Source organism: Lathamus discolor, chromosome 2 (genome assembly GCF_037157495.1).
Source record: "Lathamus discolor isolate bLatDis1 chromosome 2, bLatDis1.hap1, whole genome shotgun sequence".
Taxonomy (NCBI): domain Eukaryota; kingdom Metazoa; phylum Chordata; class Aves; order Psittaciformes; family Psittacidae; genus Lathamus; species Lathamus discolor.
This window is the reverse complement of record NC_088885.1, coordinates 105,530,439-105,538,572: the sequence shown is the minus strand read 5'-3', so window position 1 is coordinate 105,538,572 and position 8,134 is coordinate 105,530,439. Positions and strand designations below refer to the sequence as shown.

Here is an 8,134-nt window from a genome sequence, read left to right as displayed (position 1 = left end):
TCATGACAATATGAAGCTTTTAATGTAAACCTGAAATAAAAACCCTGTAATTTTTAAAGCATAAGATGCTTTGTAAAGCACTTTAATATTTTTCCTGATTAGGGTATTCATCACTACTATTGTAGCTAATTACTTGTAATACTACTTCATGTCTATGGCTCAAAATACTGAATTCTGAAATAGTTTGTGCTTCATTCCAGTGGCAGGTCATTGTCTGGGAATGAGATTTTCAGGTGTAGCTTTCCTCACAGGCTCTCATCTATTGCCACCTGCCTAAATCTGACAGTTGAGCACCAGCTGGGAGTTATGACCCAGAGGAGCATAAAAGGGCTGGAGAGAGACAAAATGATCCATCAAGTCCTACTTGTAAGTCAGGTCTCCAAACATGCATTTTCTACCCTATAAATTCAAAATTAAAATACTAATGGGTGTTCTTTTGTATTCATCCAACAATTGGTTCATTAGGTAGGTATGTACAAAGAGGTTCTGCTTGTCAATGCTGTTTGGCTCTAAAAGGAGGAAAAATCGGTAGGGGTTAGGCTAGTCGTGAAATGCCCCCACCCCTTTTTTACCTTCCTTCCATGTCTGTTCTATGAGGCTGGCGGTAGGTAATACTCATCCTGCATAGAGCTGGTTTTCATTGTGAGTATTCTGTCACTAGTCACAGCTGTCAGGTATGTCAGTCATGTAGTATTGTGGTGGTGTCAGAGACATAATCAGAGAGATTAGGTGGACACAAAGAGCTCTGAATGAGGTGGTAATTGCGTTCAGGGGGAAAAGAGAGTTAAAGAAAGAAACTTTCCTTTCTCACAAGATCCATTAAAGAGGTGACAGCTAGTATATTAAAGCTGGAACAAGATAATTGTGGTAAGAATCTTTGTGTGTTCTCCCTAAAATGCAATGTGCTCACAATAAATATTCAAATGCTTATTTTGTGTTGTGAATACCAGATAACCATTTACAGTGAAATGCAGCCTCTTTCAAAAAGCTCAAATTCATTGCCAAGAATGTTCTAGGAACAGTTATAAAACTCAAAAGGAATATTGGTGCTATACTGAATCACAAAAATGCCATCTTATGAAAGCTTCTTTACAGGGATTTTCTTCAAATTGGTCTAAATGATGGAAAAGAAATACTGAGATGCCAGCCATGGGCTGTGCTCTTCCAGACTTTACTCTTTTTGAGTAGTACTTTGAATAGTAACTCTCCCCCTCCTTTTTTTTTTTCCCCTTCTTTCTTTCCTTTTTTTTTTAACAGCGAGACTACTTGAGTATCTGTTTACATTATACTTATGCTGTATTAATGCCCTGCTTCAGAATTGCTGTTTACCTGTAGGATTGGGGAAGGAATTTCCCTTCCTTGGCTTCTGAAAGGTTTGTATATTTGTTTGTTTGTTTTCATTGGTAATGGTGGGGTTATTTTCTCCTCATTTCCCTCCCTGCTTCCTCTGAAGTACTGAAGGTTGATACAGACACACAAGGTTAATGGAGTCTGTTGGTGGGTTTTTTGTCAGTGAAGTCTTTTAAGCACCTGGTCAGTATATCTTGCTTCCTGTCAGTACATTCGAGGTCATGTTCTCTGTCCACTCAAGTCTGAATAGGCAAGGATAGACATCTTGGCTTCTTCTACATAGTTTGAACCTTTTCCTTTATACCTCTGGGACCTCTTTAAAATCTCAGCTATTGCAAGGACTTAGGAAACTGTTATTTCTGCTCCCTCCTACTCCTGTGCTAGGACTTACGTATTACAGATTTTGGTCATTTAATGTGGGCCAGTGGATCTCTAGCCAAAGAGGGTGTTATGTAAATAGATCAACAGCTTTTCAAGCATTATATATTAACAGAAAAGATGAAATAGAGACCTTCCTGAGATAGGAATTAATGCTATGACTTGTGATTATGGAAAAATAAGCTTCCATGACCAACCCCATGCTGGGATCTTTATGATCCCAGTGAACAAGCTACACTGATTCCCTGGCATTGAACAGCTGCTGACATATTGAATAGTTAACCTGAAATCAACAGCATTGCTGAGTATTCTTCACTATCAATGAGTATGAAATTTATAAATAATGAGTATAAAATCTAAAAGCAACTGCTAGTGGCAAAATCAGTCCCACAGCAAATTTAAATTAAATGTTCATTCGTTGTACCGCTTGCCATCAGAAAGAAAGCATCAAAACTTTTTGGTATTGTACTAGAATTTCAGTGTTTACTGAAGTGAAAATGCAGCCTGGCAATCTTTCCTACAGAATTCTGTCAGGCTTCAGTGACAACTGTGTATGCACAAGAAATACCATATTAGACCCTATTGTGATAAATTCATGTCTCCCTTAGCGTTCAGAACAATACTTTTCCATTTTCTTTTGCAGCAACAAGTTCTAGTAAACCTTACACTATAGAATGAGAAATTGGTGATAGTGAGATAACGGTGTTAGAAAATGTTATTTGACTGATTCTTCCTATAAATGAAAGTAGTTTCACATTTCTCGTGGTATTTATGGATGGCAGTGGTGGTTTTCCAAGCCTTCTTCTCTTGCTGGCTATTCTGATGGATACTGAAGTGAAAGGTTGAGAAGGGTCACCTCCAAAGACAGGGGAAGATTTGACACATTTCCATTATCACAATCCTGCAAGCAATTTTAGGATAGTTGAGCCACCATGTGTTGGTATAATAGGTTGATCAGTTTGATTCTTTTGATACAAGTAAATCACTTTGATGCAGGTTAATTTAGGCTGTGTTTACAGAGGTTACTCTGATCCCTTTTTCAGGCTTCAGAGTTTCAGAGAAACAATCTGCAAAAACCTTTAGAGAATGATAACCCATTCCTCCCTATTTACAGAATAGTATTTTTTCTTTCAAGCTGGAAGCCTACAGGATAAGTCTTACATTTTCATCATAATCCTTTATGAGTTTTAAATCTATTTTTTTTTAAGTTGGCCATTTCAAATGGTTCCTGGTGAGTAGAGCCCTGGTGAGCTTCAAAACCACACACAGTTTCAATGAAGCTGTGTGAACCTGCTTCAGAATTTCTGCAAGTTTTCCAAGCTTTTATGCTCTCGTATGGTTTACAGACAAAAACCTACAGGGGTCCCATTTAAAGCCTCCTAGCAGCTAAAAGATAGAGAAAAAATGGCTTTTAAAAAACCTGAAGTACCCTCTTATGAGTGCATTAAAAGCAATTTTGTTTGCTTTCCACTTTCAAAATGCTTCAAGCCGCCAAAGACGCGATGTTAGAAAATGACTCATGAGTACTAGAGAGAAACAGTCTTTGAAAGTTTGTTCATAGTAAAGGATGATAGCTAGACAAGTGGGGTTTCTATATTCAGAAAGAAATATCTTGTGTCCCCATATTGCATGTTTTTTCTACTTTTGCAACAATCTGTTCAGATGTTCTTCACCTTTATCTTACAGGTTTTCAGCAATTGTGTGAAAATCAGCTCAGAACTTCTGTTTGTTTGTTCCTGTGGATGCTATCAGCATTTGGAGACCAGGGCCTCCATGGAGAGGGAAGGGAATGCCAAAGCAACGCAGGCTCGTAGTTTAACTCACTGGCATATGTAAGATCCAAAGAGGAGGAAAAATTTTTTTCCTTTCAGGTAAATTGGGGTGTGTCACCCTATTGATACTCTGGGAGTATGTTGTGTAGAGTTTAGGAGCTTTTAGTATTGGGTTGTGGCTGGGTTTTTGGGTTTTTTTTTTTGTTAGTTTTGGTTTTGGGTGTGTTTTTATTATTTTCACTGGAGTGTTTGGTATAGAGGCGGTTTCTTGATCTATTTTCTCTATGGGAATTACTGGATGTAAAGGCAAAGTATTAAAATATCCTCTTCACTTAGATATTGGTACAGCTCTCGGATCTTTCTCTCTCTCTTCCAGTATAAATAAAGATAACCAGTGTGGAGTAGACTTTCCAAAATTCAAGAGTATTTGGACCTGTGTTCTGTTCTAAGCCTCTCTTGAGCAAACATGCTTCCCTTTCTAAATTATTTTGCTGAGTGTTATGGCTGGAAGATTCATATAACAGAATCTTGAGCTGACCTGACAAGACAAATTTGGTGAAATATTAAAGTTTGTTTTCTAAAGCTTTAAACATATGTGTACCCATAAAAATCTCCCATAAAACCAAGCATTTTGAAGGTTTAATTTGTGTATTTTATGGTTTCTTCTATGAAATAAAGTGGCATTGTGCATTAGGATCAGAGGGGCATTTCCCATAGTTCAGTGGTATCTCAGTAGCAAGTAGAAATTTTACAGATGTAGATTATATAAGTATATATAGAATCATAGAATCAACTAGGTTGGGAAAGACCTTTAAGATCATCAAGTCCAAGTGATAAATATGTTGTCATTGAGTATAATTCTATAATATAGTTAAAAATGTATTTTTGGTTTTTATAGTTGATTGTACTGGCAGTTCAAAAAAGTCTTCTAAATGTAGCATATTTGATATGAAAAGCCATGGAGGAATTGGACTGACAGCATTAACTTTCAATGGTTTTAGTTTTAAATTTTTAAACTTCACACAAGTCCCTTAGCTTTCTCTGTATAGATTCAAAAAGAAGAAAGTTTTGATGCACTTAGTTGTTGACAATAGCTGAAAACTGAATAAGTATTGCAAGGATTAAGGAACTGAAAGACTTAAATGAAAAGACAGAAGTGGTAGTACAAAGTATTTAAGCTTTTGCTTACCTGGAACAACAATTGGTGCTTACTTTTGCCATTTACTTGCATAAACCATTTAATGTAGGCAAGTTATGTACTTCTCCAAAACTCTTTTGCTGCCCCTTCATAATATACCTTTTCCTGGGTTCAAACAATCCATGTTAGGCAGCTGGTGGATATTAAGAAGTAATTTCAAAGTCTCTCCCATATGCCACATACTTCTTGCACTTCTTTAGTTTCTCTGTACCTTTCTTCCTTGTGGCTACCCGTGGATTCCTTAGAGGAACTGCTGTCATAGCTCTAGGTATCTCTGTGTGGCTTATAGGAAGTGGTCTGTTAGGGTTTTCAGTACTGCTGTAAACAAGAAAGGTGTTTGAGAGTTTTTAAAGAAACCCCACTGAAGTCCAAAGCAAATGAACAAAAAATCCCCTCAAAAGATCTGAGGCTGGTTCACAGAACTGCTATAATAATAATACAGAATTACGCAAAAGAATAATGATCACTAGCGTCACCAGAAATGGAACCAACTATGCTGGCACAGTATAGGGGTTACCCTCTTGGGAAGGTTCTAGGTAAGATACTTCTGCTCTGCTTCAGTAAGGAAGTTACGGATCTTATTTTATGGGATGGAGGTTCTCATGCAGTCTTTTGTAGGAAGATGTATTTTATTTTGTGTAATTCCAAAAGCATATAACTAGAGTGAAATAGAAATTCGTGTACTGAAAATGAAGCTTGCATTTGGAATATTAAAAATCATTTGAAACAGTTTGGTGCAATAGACAATGAGTCAAACAGGTGAAAATTTTAACTTGCTGAAAATAAAAAAGTTGTTAGGGCCATTTAAACAAAGGTTTTGGGAAGAAGCTTTGGATACTTCAACACTTGGCTGTGCAGAGAGTGTTGTTTGTGGATTAAGTAGAAGGTAACAGCTTTAGCAACACAGATGAGTAATTTACTAATATAATTTTTTCTGGATTCTAGCAATGTATAGAAAATAAGCTGCCTTTTAGAAGACAATTGTAGTTTAATGAAGTCATGGGCAGAAGTTACTGTCTGGATCTTGTTATGCTTGCAGAAGAGATAACTGCCCTTAGCTGCTTGTCACCATCTTTTCAGCTTGTGATTATCCACTCAGATCTGTTTGTTGTGTGTGTTGTTGTTTTCTAGCTTGTCTGTCAAATGAGTTAGGTTAGAAAGAAGTTAACTTAGTTCAGTTTGAAGGCAACAGATTGTGGAACATTTGTAATAAGAGCCCCTCCAGCAGATAATCTCTAGCAGAAGGGTGATGACAGGCGGCTGGAGGTTGTAACCTCTTCTGAGCTGGAGGAGTTTTTTAGGACACACTAGTTATTCCAAAGCTTGGGCAGAAGCAATATATCTGCTGCAGGGACAGGGGGCCTGGGGATGGCACTCACCTTGGAAAGCTGCTTTTGGCATTTCCACAGCCAGGAGCCACCCCTGCTGCTGATCTACCTTCTATAGGCATGTGACTTAAAGCAATGTCAGTATGTAGCCTTTTTGGGTCAGAAGGACATGCTGGAGTGGAGAGCAGGTCAGCTTGGAACAGTGGTGCCAAGAATGAGGATGCCTTTGTCAGCTTGATTGAATACCAGCCCACCTAAAGGTACCATATTTTCTGAAATTTGCGAGATTGGGTTGAAACCCAGATGCTCCCATCCCTGAACTCAACAGCAGAGGCTGTGTGATCTGTTAATGCCTTGGAGTGCACTGCAGTTCTTAAACATTCTTCCTCAGTAATCCAATTTATACATGATGAAGTGATAACATGAAGCTTGTCCCAAGATGTTTTTTTGTTAATTTGGTGATGTGGGAGTTGCCTGACAATTGCCTTGGGGAGCAGTGGGCTTCCTATTTATAATTTTGATGAGTAAAGCCCACACTGCTTGCTTAGGCAGATTCTTGTCATGTGAAAGACTTGTATCAGAGGGTCCAGCAATGAAGAGGTGTGCCTGTGTGCCAGCAATACTTGCTGGACAGAGGCTGGTCCCTTTTTGACCTGGACAAAATACTATTTTGTCACAGGTACACATGAAAACAAATATTTAAGAAAAAAGCTTGCTATCACTTGGCAAGGTCTGTGAAAAGGTGGTATCCTGCTTCTTAAACAGGGGGTGGGAAGCAGCCTGTGGTGAGATTAGCTATTTATGAGCAGCAGTTTTCAACAGATCTATAGGCAGTACAGAAATAAGTCACATGCCCCACCTAGAACAACAAAGGCAATGCAGGCTGTGTACTAAAGCATTTGTTCTTCAAGATGTTCGAGTTGAGGACTTACTAGTATGGGGGGCAGTACTTCCTCTCTACAGAGGAAGAGCTCCACTGTGCTTAACCCAGATAATGTGTGCATCTCAGGATATGAAACATCATAAATATTGACATATAAAGGAGGCAAATTTTGGTTCCCCCTCACCAAGAATTTGCCCTACTTGATTATCCAGGGATAGGATGAAGTCTATTTTCTATGTTAATATAGGCTTAAGATCTAGCAGGTCAGACTAGTATATGGTCCCTCAAATGGATCTTCCTGTTTGAAGATGAAGATACATTTGTACTCAGTCCCAAAGTCCAAGAAGTCAATCCAGGAAAAGGAGATAAACAGCCGTGCCTGTAGAGTCAGGTGTGTCAGACAGAATCCCTGAAGCAAAAAAAGGCAATGCCAGGCTTTTAGATGAAATACAAGTGGAAGTGGTGGTGGTAGAAGGGTAGGAGTGCAATCCTAGGGCTACAAGAGTGTGAACTGGAGGAAAGGTGAGAAGTCTGTTCACCTGTTCTGGTATAGTGTTGATGGGTACCACTGCATCCAGCTGAAAAAAGTAGAAGGACCTGTGGAGGAAATAGTGTTTTACATGGTCTTGCGTTCTGTAGTGATGAGGGTATGGGCCTGATCTTGTCACTCCACATCCTCAGTCTCTGGCTTTAAACACCAAGAACAGTGTAGAATCTTAAGGACTTTAGGCTTCTTAGTGGGACTTACAGAACACTTTTATCCCTTAATGCAGCATCCTTGCACCTGCAACATTCCTGCTATTCCAGCATCAAGCTTCTGTAGATTGTCAGTCTGGATAAATTGAAACTCTCAAAGCAGTGAAGGGTAACACATTTCTGTTGTAGCTAGGTCTTGTGATGTTTGTTTTAGAAATGACTGGAGTACTCATGTCAGTTCAAGAGTAAGCTGCTGAAACAATCCACTTACTGGGATGCATTGAAAGACAGGATTTTTCTTTCATAAAACTGTTGTATCTGATCATCTCTTCTTACTCACTTTGACTAGAACTGTGGAAGGAAGAGTGACTTGGAAGAAAGTCACTAGCTCAGAAACTGTATTAAGAATGGTAATATCTGTTACAACAGATCAATATAAATTGTATGGCCACAATGGGTATTTTTCCATAAAAAAAAATAAAAATCAACTATAATAATACCATATTTTTCTGAAATTTGCTTTGTTGGG

At 38.5% G+C, this 8,134-nt stretch overlaps 1 long non-coding RNA gene across 1 annotated transcript; it reads left to right on the top strand.

Annotated features, from left to right (window-relative positions):
- The first annotated feature begins 209 nt into the window (after positions 1–209).
- On the top strand, positions 210–4,131 carry LOC136008530 (uncharacterized). The gene is made up of 3 exons (XR_010610129.1): positions 210–366; positions 1,258–1,373; positions 3,415–4,131. It is a non-coding gene; the product is annotated as an uncharacterized LOC136008530 (long non-coding RNA).
- Positions 4,132–8,134: the final 4,003 nt, after the last annotated feature.